The sequence below is a fragment of the Camellia sinensis genome, chromosome 5, assembly GCF_055761805.1.
Source record: "Camellia sinensis isolate YWXY chromosome 5, ASM5576180v1, whole genome shotgun sequence".
In the NCBI taxonomy this organism is placed as follows: Eukaryota; Viridiplantae; Streptophyta; class Magnoliopsida; order Ericales; family Theaceae; genus Camellia; species Camellia sinensis.
In genome coordinates, this window is record NC_138965.1 from 197,490,510 (window position 1) to 197,503,437 (window position 12,928).

General features: G+C 36.1%; 1 protein-coding gene and 1 pseudogene across 1 annotated transcript in view; one reads left to right on the forward strand and one right to left on the reverse strand.

The window, feature by feature from the left end:
* The window catches only part of LOC114269955 (uncharacterized), a 278,957-nt gene that overhangs the window by 54,974 nt on the left and 211,055 nt on the right, over positions 1 to 12,928 (reverse strand). The window lies entirely within an intron of this gene.
* Positions 2,055 to 5,238, forward strand: LOC114268432 (sulfite oxidase-like; annotated as a pseudogene).

A 12,928-nucleotide genomic window follows, 5' to 3' on the forward strand; every position in this document is an offset into this window, starting at 1 on the left:
AAGTATGATGTCGTAATTTGTCTTCTATTATTTTAAAATTATACGACTTTGTTAAATGTTTAATAATTTTTACCAGGTGCGGGGTGCGGGAAGCGATGTTTAGGCTCAGTTGTCACGTAGTGCAACACCCTGCTGTCGTGCATGCTCTTGTCCCAACCGGCTGACACGAAGGCGAAGCACAAATCAAAGTCGCATACGGCTAGTATATTCTGTGTTGGCACGCCTTTCCGGCCATAGTACGAAATGGCGTACTCCATGCGAGACACGAGCTATCACGTGCACGCCGTCTAGTGCACCAATGCAGTCCTACGCAACACACCATTATTCAAAAAGTATAAATACAAAATTCAGGGTATATGTCGCCACTGTGATATTTAAAATTTTATGGAAAGTGTCACCTTGAATGGCCGGTACACCATCACACGATTTGCTTAAGCCATGCCTCCGCTTGTAGCTGTCCTCACTATCTGAAACAGAGCTGTCATAAAAAATAAATAAAATAAAATAAAAACACTATTGAATCAGTAACTTAATCAAAGCAAACATATAATTACTAGAGATTTAGGGAAATCATTGCGATATTAAACAAGATTTACTCAGACAATCATCAATCTAGCTTGAGAACATGTTTCTAAAGTTTTAAATAAAACTAACCACATGTACAATCAGTTAGATGGGAAATTTAATATGGTCGTAACAAATTTTTATTTACTTTTAATCTATTTCCTCAAAGATTTAAAAGATGTTAGTTGGCGATGAATGTGTGGCAAAACTAGAAGATAAAAGGGAACTAAGGGAAAATCTTACATGATCCGACAACGACAAATATGAAAAAATCGAGGAGAACAGGGCCAACGGGATAGTTAGTTCTGTTTGTTCCAGCATGCAGGTTGGCATTTGCTATAAAAACAAATTTTCTATTTTCGCGAGTTCTGAAGGCTGACCTTATAAATCAAGAAAACAGAATGATCATTCAAGCAATTTTTTAGCATGTGTATTTTTGTTGCCTGTTGGAACTAATTCATTACCAGCTAGACATAGTTGAGTAGTAATAGCCCTGTTTGGTAGTGTTTTCAAAATTTTGTTTTCATTTTTTGTGTTTTCAGAAACAAAAACAATGAAGAGTTTGAATGCGCCCATCATTTTCAATTTAGAAGGTGTTTTCATAGAACTTTCCCAAAGAGAGTATTCAAAAACAGTTTTCTGTATCAATTTCAGTTTTTTGTTTTTTTTTTGTTTTTTGTTTTCAAGAAGAGAAAACAGAAAACGAAAACACAGAAATCAACAATTTACCAGATAGTTGCCCATCTGTGAACACGTGCAAGGCATCGCCTGCTGACTGCACAGTGAGAGTGAGATGTTGGCCACTATGCAGAAACGACTCGGATGGACTTATTTCAACACTGAAAATTCATAAAATCACAAAACATAAAAATAAAATAAAATTAAAAAAACCCAATACAGTTATGATCAGAAAATCCACTAAAGACGATAATTCAGTACTCGATCTCACCTGGTCATGTACCAGAGATAGTCATTGGTATCGCGGGTAACATTTAATTGTTCTAAGAGACCAACAACTGTGATCTTGGAATCTTCATCAGCTGAGGATATGTCTTCGCTGAATGTTTCCCAAGAGAGAAGCTCAGCATTGGTTGGCAACATTTGCATTTGGGATGTTTGAACTCCGACCTGCAATTGAGAGATAGAAAATCTCATCTTGGAAAAAAACTTTGGTGTATAACAAAAAAATAAAAATCACATTTCTCATTCAAATTACCTTGGCGGTGTTGAAGACAACATTTTTGCAATTGGGAAGAATGCTGATGGACCAAGGCAGGCGATCATAGTGCACGCCTCTAAATGTCACCCTTGAAGTTGTCTAAATGGTAGTTTGAAAGAAAAGTTGCACAATCTCCCGACTTGGAAAAGAATACGTGTGCCTAAAAAAATAAAAAACAGAAATCATCCAATTATCAGAAATAGCAAAGCAATTTCAAGAAATAATCGACAACTATAATTATTTCTAGTGGCCGGTTCAAATGCATCCTACGATGGTGGAAGAGGCTGCAATGTAGAATGCCTTCAAGAGAACTTCGGTGTAATCGGTATCATTTATGTTTTTTGTTTTGAAAACTCTGAAAATGAAAAATGATATAGAAAAATGAACTAAATCACTCTATTCTTAGGAAACACTTTCAAATTGTTTTATGAATTTCCAAAAATTGTCACACAAAAATGAAAACGACATAAGAATCAGGGGTATTTTTTAACAATGTCCTTGAAATTGAGAAGGCGGCAAACCTGTGAATAGCTTCCCAAGTGAATAGCCCTCCCTCCCCCCTCCCCACCCGCCTTCCTTCCCTCCCCTCCCTGCCCACCCTTCCCTCTCTCCCGGCCCGCCCCTCCGCCCTCCCCTCCCCGCCCCGTCTGCCCTCCCTCCCTCCCCTCTGTTATCAAAGCTCTCTCCCCCTCCCCCTCCCCCTCCCCTCCCTCGGCATAGGTGGTGGTAGTGGTATTGGAGGAGGCATTGGTGGTGGTGGGGGTATTGGTGGTGGTGGTGGTGGTGGTGGAATAGGGGGAGGTGTTGGTGGTGGTATAGGTGGTGGCGGGGGTATTGGTGGTGGTGGTGTTGGAGGAGGCGTTGGTGGTGGTATAGGTGGTGGTGGTGTTGGAGGAGGTATTGGTGGTGGCGGCGGTGGTGGTAGGGGTATTGGTGGGGGGTATAGGTGGTAGTGGTGGTATAGGTACTAGCGGGGGTATCTATGGTGGTGTAGGTAGTGGTGGTGCTATTGGAGGAGGTAGTGGTATAGGTGGTGGTGGTGGTGGTGTTGGAGGAGGTATTGGTAGTGGCGTTATCAAAGCTCCCTCTCCCTCCCCTCCCCTCCCCTCTGTTATCAAAGCTTTCAATTGCTGCCTCCCCTCTCCTCCCCTATATATATATATATATATATGCGGGAAGTTGAGATGGAAATAAAACTCAGAAAAAAAAAAAAAAATTCAGTTAGTTCAAAATTCCCTCCATATGGCTCAACTATACCAGACGGCGGGAAGCTGAGATGGACGACTCATACGTCGTGGACTTGATCGTGATTGGCGGCAACAAAGTCGTCGATCCCCTCCCCTTCCCTATATTATTAATTTTTTTTATTCTTTTCATCTTTTATTCATTCTTTTCCTTTTAACATTATTTTTTTTTCCTTAGTCATTTTTTTTTTATTCTTTTCCTTTCAACATTTTTGTTTTTATTATTTTCCTTTTTGAAATAATTTATTTTTTTTATTCTTTTCCTTTTAACATTATTATGTGTTTTACTCTTTTCCTTTTTTATTCATTTTTTTTTTCATTTTTTTCCTTTTAACATTATTTTTTTTTACTCTTTTCCTTTTTTAGTCAATATTATTCTTTTCCTTTTAGCATTATTATTATTTTTATTTTTTTCGCTTTTTTATTTCTTTTTTTTTTGTTTTCTTTCTTTTCCTTTTAACATTATTTTTTGTTTATTCTTTTCCTTTTTTAGTCATTATTTTTTTTAATCTTTTCCTTTTTTATTCTTGTCCTTTTAACATTTTTATTTTTTTTATTCTTTTCCTTTTAACATTATTAATTTTTGTTTATTGTTTTCCTTTTTTGATCATTTTTTTGTATTCTTTTCCTTTTTTGTTCAAATTTTTTTTTGATTGTTTTCCTTTTTTATTCATTATTTTTTATTCTTTTCCTTTTAAATTTTTTTAAAAAATTATTTTCCTTTTTGTTTTATTGTTTTCGTTGTAACAAATTGGAGTGATCTTCATTTCATGCCATGGATGTCCTTGTGAATTTATTTGAAATTGGAATTTATCTATTGGTTTATATTACAGGAAGCTACCAAAATACAATGTGACAGCCACCTTGCAAGTAAGTTTACATACACCAACTACATACAATACAAGTCAAAGAACACATAAATGGACACAAAATGAATATGGATGTATTAGATTTTACATAATATATATATTATGTGTTCAATTCTATGATTAGTTTATGTGCTCGTGGCAGAACTATTTTGACTTCTAGCATACACGTGTTTTGGGAATTAGGCTAAACCCAACTGTTGTGTGGCTACCCAATTTGAACTATTTGTTGCTTCTTTTTCATTTAATGTTATGCAGTGTGCAGGGAATAGAAGGACTGCAATGAGCAAAGTAAGAGCAGTGAAAGGTGTTGGCTGGGATATCTCTGCCATTGGAAATGGTTTGCTTCTATTCATTCTCTTTTGTACATTTTCACTGCTTGTGTGTTTTCCAAAACATTTTGCAAAACCATATTCATTCTTGTTTTCTCTCTCTCTCTCTCTCTCTCTCTCTCTCTCTCTGTGTGTGTTGATATTTTTTCTTCTGCACATATTTGCTTAAGCCATTTGGGGTGGAGCCAAACTCGCTGATATTCTTGAACTTGTGGGAATACCTAAATTGACGAAAACCACTCCTTTGGGTGGAAAGCATGTAGAATTTGTAAGCATTGATATGTGCAAGGTGAAAATTTCTTAAATTCATTTAATCTTAATTATAAAGAAATTACACTGTTTGGTGGATTAATTCAATTCCAAGTAATTAGGACTATTAGGAGGAGAAAGGAGGTCCATATAAGGCATCAATTCCATTAATTCGATCAACAAATTCTGAAGTTGACATTTTACTTGCTTACGAGATGAATGGAGAGATAGGAAATTTTAATGTATTGTTGCTTGCGTTGCGTTTGGCAGCATGGAATTCAAGCATTGGATTTGGATAGCAAATTCAAGGAAGAAATGAACTGTAATATCTTCTAAGCTTCTTGAATCCTCTTGTTCTTGACTAATCTTCCTCCGTTCTTATTGAAATTTGACTGGTTTACCATACCGAAGCCTCTAAATAGAGATCATGGATATCCACTTCGTGTGGTTGTCCCCGGTGTTATAGGTGCCCGCTCTGTAAAATGGTTGGATTCAATCAACATAATCGGAGAAGAATGTCAGGTTGGTTATGAAAAATGTAAAAATTAGAGTTCTCCAATAATTATGACCTTTCACTTCTAAATTAAATTATATCTTACACACTAATGTGTAACGACAATAAACAGGGGTTTTTCATGCAAAGGGACTACAAGATGTTTCCTCCTTCGGTTAACTGGGAAAATATCGACTGGTCCACCTGAAAGCCTCAAATGGATTTTCCAGTCCAGGTTTGTTCTGTGTATTTGACAGTGGAAATTACATAGCGTTCACAAACGGAACCATTATGAGCATAATAGATGCACTGTGTTTGGATATGCGTTGGATTTGAGAAAGGATTTGAAATTGACAGATTTCAAGTACTTGGGTATTTTAAATCCTTTGTTGAATAAAAAAGATAGACCAAAACTCAAAATTGACAAAACTTCCCTGTGCTCCTCTACCCATGGTAATATTCGACTCAAAAACTTTAAATATGCGCGTTAAGAGTTGAGGTTAAGGTGTGAGATTAGGGAGAATTTGAATTAATTATTTCAAATCCATTGAAAAGGTTGCCTACAATCCTTAGTAGACTTGAAACAATAGTTACATGCTGTCTGTCCATCCAAAAAAAAGGGCTTCTGTCTGCCCATCCAAAGCACAAAAAAAGAAGATGAAAGAAATAAAGAAAAGAAAGAGGGCCTGTCACCTTTCTTTATCCTTTTCATTGCTGTAAAAGCCAAGACCCTAGATTGAGAAGGGTGTACCAACTGAACTCTTCAAGATGAAAAAAATAAAATTCTCGAATCATAGAACATCGATGATAAAAGTAAACAAGAGGTCGACAATAACAAGGCATGCTGCCAATTAGTTCCAATTGACGTTTTGGTGGCAAATGCTACTGTGCAAAGAATTGTCAGAGCTAAAATGATGGTTTGGCCATTTTCAAGAGAATATTTTATGGGTAAAGACGATTGAATAATGGCATTCAATTTTCTATATGCACTAGCTGTTGCGCATTTGCTTCGAAAATGAGCGAAAACACTAAACAAAATGGCTTCATAGCCTTTGCTAGAAATTTATACAAAACAAATATCCATCAAAATACTAACAGATTTAAGTCCATACAACAAAACAAATATCCATCAACCATCGTTTAAGAGTATTTATACAAAATACTAACAGATTTAAGTCCTCAAATTTTTTTTTTTAAAAAAAAATCTTAGTTTAGCTCCCAATATCACCTGCTCGATCATAGCAACTATTACCCATAGCAACACCTGCAAAAACAAATTAAATTGTCGTTAAGGTTTGTTCACTTGAAATTTATGATTCAAATCATAACAAATTGAATTTTGATATATTGGTCATTACACACTCTTTTGTCATTTTGTTTTCGTAAATTATTTATTTTCATAATCAAGTTGTAAACATCATAATTGGTTATGACATCAAAATGTTCTAGCTAAAATCTATCTTGGCATATCAAGAAATTAGAATTAAGCAGCCACATAAAATTTGCAAAGCAAATGTAAGCAAAATGAACATAATTTGAACTGAAAAGATGCCATAAAAGTAATCACCCAGAGACCGCTGAATTTTGGACGACTTGTGCATCGCAACTACGCAAGTCATTAACATCCTTGCTCAACTGCACTGGAGACGTATCCACATTAGTGACAAAAAGTCGTCTCTTCACAGGGTGGGTCTTACATGGCCTAATATTATTCCTGGGACGCTTCGGTGTAAAAGGGGTGGGAGTACCAATTGGATCATAATCATCCTATTCCTCAAACAAATTGCTACCCACTTGTCCCGTTTTATGATCGTTTTGGGGGCAAGTTCTCCTTGTGTAGCCGATGACCCTACATTGTCAAGTAAATCACCAATCATTAAAGAGAACAAAAATGCCAACACTACCTCACAATAACAAAATTAAGACACAAAGCACAATATAATGTATACCTGTAACACTGGCATCACCTTGGCTTTCGAGGTTTAGCCATGCAGGATCCCCCAGTATTCCCCTTCGTGTCCACTACTTTCGGATCCCCAACCCCAAATGGCGGCAGTGAACTTTTTCCTTCATCAACATTAGTTCCCTTGGCCATGCAAAGCTGCTTCATCCGACATGTCATAGTGAAAAATGCATTCCTAGCCTCTTCAAATCCCTCAGATGTTTGTGAGGCATAGTAACACATTTCAGTAAAAGAAGAGCAAAGTACCCCAAAACGCGTCTCCTGTGTGAGAGTGCTAGAGAATTGGGCTTGGTAATGTTGTTCACCAACCTTTCTTGCTTACTTTGTCCAACGATGCATCACACAACTTGGGAGAATTTCAGTCATGTGTTCGCATTTCATCATAGAAATCATGTGGCTGCAAGGAAGTTCAAAGAACTCAAACTTTTTGCAACTACATTTCATTATGCTAGTTGCGGGATGGTATGACACTTCCCATGTGGAACCAAATTCAGTGTACTTTGAAAATTTCTATATGCGATGATCGAACTCCTCTTTCCTTCCATCAAAAATCAACAATGCTTCCTCAATTATTTCATTACGGAACATTAAGAACAAACGTCTGGTAAAGATGGTTGCTGCATGTTTCTCTAGAGGCTGAAGTGTTGTGGTAAGACAAGGATCACTGTTGTCAGTTTTTGCCTCGGCATTTGCTTCTTTGTTCCGTAATCGATAAAGGGCCATGTCAAAACATCTAACAAATTCGAATAGTTTCAGTTTTTATTTGAGGCACTCATTGGAAAAAGCATGCATACCCTCACAACGCTGACTGCTCTTCATTCCAGCAAAAAAATGACCACGCAAATATGACTGAGCCCACATGCCTTTGTTGTTGTAGGTGTCTGATACCCACTTGTTATTTTGAAGGCCATATTTTCTGACCATCTTACTCCAAGCTTCCTCAAATACAACCTCATTTGCATCAAGATCCATGAGATGCTTGAAATGTCCTTCAAATCCATCGACTCGAACATTTCGCTTGGCATTTCTGTGCATATGCCAATTACATAGACGATGCTTGGCATTTGGAAAGACTTTTTGTATTGCCTCACGCATGGCCATATCCCGATCTATCAACACTGACACCGGCCTTTTGTTATCCATGGCCTCTAACAACTTCTGCAAAACCCATGTGTATGTTGCAATTGTCTCATCAACAAGCAAGTTGCATGCAAATATGGTGGTTTCAAAATGGTTATTGACCCCAACGAAAATAACAAAAGGTTTGTTATATGCATTTGTTTTATAAGTCGTATCAAAGACCAACACGTCACCAAATGCAGCATAGTCTAGGCGAGACCTTGAATCTGCCCAAAACAATTTGTCAAGCTGGTTCTCTTGATCCTTGTCATACTTGTAAAAGAAGTAAGGGTTAGCATCAGCTTTTGCACATAAGTAAGCCAAAGCACACTCCGCGTCACCATCCTTCATTTCTATTTTGCGCTCGACTTGAATATAATCATGCAAATCCTTGTGAATAAAGCCCACATTCACGAAAGACCCAGATTGTTGCACCAACAAATCCATTATCTAGCTTGTCTTGACACCAACATCGTGCAAAGTCTTTACTTGAGCTTTGTCGGGGATCTTTACAAACCTATGCGACTGAAGAAATGGCACACTTGGTGATGTTGCCAATGGATGGTTATGTTCCATGTTAAAGTGAGTGACAATGTATTTGCCTACATCCAGATTGTACCTTATGCGGAAATGAGCATCACAACCAACTCTAGTCAATGCCCTGGCAGCTTTTTTTCGATCAATACGGGCCAAGTGTTGCTTTGCTCTTTGGCCTTGCCTTGAGCATACCCATTTTCTACTAAGAACCTTTGTTGCCTGCATTGTTCGCATGTCTTTCCTAATGCTAAATCCCACAACTTTAGCATATTGATTATAGAAATCATTGGCATCCTCTTCTAAATTGAATTGCATTTCAAGAACATCATTCTTGGTTAAATTTTGAATAAGGTCATTTGCATGGGAACCTAATTCTTCTTTATTCCCACAAACTTTGTCATCTTCAAGCTTACACTCAAATTTAGTACATCCAAAAGGATCCGTGATGACTACATCAAAAACAATACGAAAAGAATAAAATAGAAACAAAGAAAAGGAAAAAGCAAATAAATAAAAATATATGGAGACTCATTAAGGCAATTCATTTGGGTTCTTTGGTATTTTTCTTAATTGACTTGGGTTATTTTTAGGTAATTGGATTGCTCTAAAACACACCCGCAAGTATAACTTTATACACTGTCCAACTTATAGCAAATAATTAATAAAACTTATAACTTTATAACTTTATGGAAAAGAATTAATAAAACAAATCAAAATAAAATGAATTTTATTTCGACAATATATAATATTAGTAATAAGAATTCACAGAATTTTTTTGACTTATCCTCCTTGTCACAAGCATATGTATTTTACAAAATATCACAAACACAAGTTCTTAACTTGTATAAGTTAAGATCTATTCTTCAATATCACGATACGTCTTTTTTTCTTAAGACTTCAATAAAAGATTATTTTGGAAAACAAGGAATAATTCATTATGAATTAAGACATAGGAAACTTCGGAATTCTGGACTAAATCAATGGAAAAACTGGTTAAGAGGTCATTATCAATACCATTTATCTCAGAATAGATGGTCTAGATTAATAGCAGCAAAATGGAAAAATAGAATCAATCAATGTCGCATATCCCTATCAAAAACCGGGACTAATAATTATCAAATAATTGACAAAATTGATAAAAAATATCTTTTTTATCTTATGATTCCTCAGGATCAAGAAATCAATTCACCCAATAAAAAAAAAATCTTTTTTGATTGGATGGGAATGAATGAAGAAATACTAATTCATCCTATATCAAATTTGAAACTTTGGTTCTTCCCAGAATTTGTACTTCTTTATAATGCATATAAAATAAAACTGTGGTTTATACCAAGCAAATTACTTTTTTTTAATATAAATGAAAATGGTAGTGAAAATAAAAACATCTATAGAAAGCAAAAGGGGGTTATACCCTCGAATGAAAAAAAAAAATGGAATATCTAGAAGCCACTTTAATTGGGTTCTCATTAATCTTACGTGGTTCCATGATTCTTCCCTCTCCTCTTCTCATTTCTACCTCACCTAACCCCTTGCACCAAATTCTCCCTTCAGCCCCACAGTCCTCACCTATAAGATATCATATCACAAATTTATTTATTTCGTTTAATTTTTTAAAAAAAAATTCCTCAAAAAAAAAAACAAAACAAAATACTCAGGTTAGAATTCCACTTTTAAAATTATTGGGCCAATGGAGCCAAGCCTTTATCTGTCCAAAAATTTATCTATATGTTCAAATGTTATTTATCTATACACATGTCACGTACTTTTCTAATTATTTGTCCAAATATCACCTAATTATGCACGTGTCACCTATTTGTCCCACCTTACCGCTACCAGCCATTGTTGCCAGCTACCGCTATCCACCAGCCATTGGCAACTTTTTCAACAGCTTTAGGAGTGATAAACGAACCAAACAACTTGAGCTCGACTTATGTTCAGCTCATTAAAAACTCGTTCGAGCTCAGTTCGTTAAGTAAATAAGCCAAACTTGAACACATTTTGAAACTCATTAAAGTTTTCAAATTAAGTTTGAATAGTCAATTGCTTGCTCAGCTCTGTATGATGAATCTAAAACTACCAAATTACTTGAGGTCGGCTTGACAAAAACTCATTTGATATCGACTCGAAAATTTAACGAACCAAAGTTGAACATATTTTAAATTCGTTAAAGTTATCAAAGCAAGTTATAACAATTAACTGTTCAGCTCATTTATTATCCCTAAAGAGGGTTTAAATAGGACTACAACTATTTATCTTTCTCATTTTACATCCCCTCCATACCTTATTCTCTCTACTACTTACAACACAATTTTGGAAGCAATTATTATTTATGTAGAATCACTTGAAAATAAAATAAAATAAACACTCTAGAGGATTCATGCTTTGTCTGTGATGGGTGGATGAAGGCAAAAATCTCAGTATAAAATTTTCAAATGTTTATGAAATTTAATGAATTTACTTGAACCAAACTCTCTTGTGGTGTTTTTGCCCTCTAGAGTTCTTTCTTTTCAAACATGTACATTTCTTCTCTACTCCCTCAAAATTATGTTTATTTTTCTCGTGGGTGGGAAGCAAAAGTATCAATTAAGAATTTCCAAACATTTACATGTCATTCAACAAATTTGAGTTCAACCAAAAATGAATTCAATCTTTCTCTTGTGACGTCATCTCCTTCTTAAAAAAAAGACAGTACACCCGCAAGTATCCTACTATCAATTAAAATAAAAAAACAAAATAAAAGCACGCCTGCCAGTGCCCTTATAGCGACCCCGGCTTTTCCCATTTGATTATTGTATCCGGACTTAGGTTCCGTAGATTCTGTCATTATATAATTGTTGTTGTTGTTTCTTATTTTCTCATTTGGAGTTATAGGATGTGTTGGGTAGGTTTGTTTCAGGTTGGTTGGGTTTGGAAACCAAGTGTTGCTGTCCAGAATTTTGGATCTTCGCTCGAGCGAGGAGTTGGTCGCTCGAGCGAGCTGTTGTTTTTGGTTCTTCGCTCGAGCCGAGGTTTGGTCGCTCGAGCGAGAGTTTGCGTCCAGTATGGACCTGTAGCATTGCATTCCTGGCTTGAGCGAGCTTTTCTTTGCTCGAGCGAGTATTTCTTGTTTCTGGTCGCTCGAACGACCAAGTCTTCGCTCGAGCGAGCCTGTCCAGTTTATATACCCAGCAGCGGGTTTTGATCAGTCTTTTTCATCTTCTTTTTGATTCCAAGCCCTAGGTCCGACTTCTCTCTCTCCCTACTCACCTTCTCTCTTAGGTTTGATCTATTTAGAGTGTGTTTCTACCCTAGTTGCTTTATTAAAAAGATAGAGGGAGTCGAGGGCTTTCATTTAATCAGAACATTTGGCGATTTGGAGCACTTTGGAGTTTGGGTCTTCATCTCCATCTTCTCTTTTTGGGCTATTTCTTCGAGGTAGGGATTTCCTACTCCATTTTATAAGTTTTGTTCTAAGTTTTGGTATATTGATATGTTGGGGTTACTTTGATAATTTTGGGAAAAACCCTAGTTGTATTAATTAATTAATTTATATAATTAATTTAAGGGAATTGGGGAATTTGGTTAAATTCATGAAATTGGGGAATTTATTGATTAAATGGTGTAGTTGGATAATGTAAATCACTCGCCTATTGAATTGTGGGTATATTTATTTCCAAATCTAGAAATACCTGTTTTGGGCTATCGGTGGAGGATAGTCGTGCTTGTTGTAGACACTACATGTGGATTAGGGATAACTGAAACTAATCATTGATTAAGTCATCAATTTTGACTGCTGAATTAATATAGACATTATGTGTATTGATTGTGTGTTGTATATGTTATGTGTATGCATACATTGTTTTGTGTGGGAGGAGATAGGGGATGTACTCCACGGTTTAGGGGAAGATAGGGGATGGACCTCTAAACCGGATTTTGTTTGGGAGGAGATAGGGGATGGACTCCATTAGCATCACTTTTATGTGTGCTTATTTATATTGAAGTGTTTTATTGATACAGCACTAAAATGTGTATCAAACTGGAAGTATGAAGTGTTTGATTTGAGCCTGAGTCTCAATTGTTTGTTGACATTGGAAGAATGTGAATATGATATATATATAATTCACTGTTGTAAGTTTGGCCAAGTTCTGAGCCATATTGACAATGTTGGAAAGTAAAACGTGTTTTAGACATTAATGTCATGAGACTGTATAATGATGTAATTGATTATCTTGGTTAACCATCTATTAAATAATAATGCTTTATTCAATGCTTATATTTGGTTTAGTATATTTCTACTGGGCTGTGGCTCACCCTTTATGGGAACATCATTTTCAGGTCCAGGTGATAAGCTACCTCCCAGGAC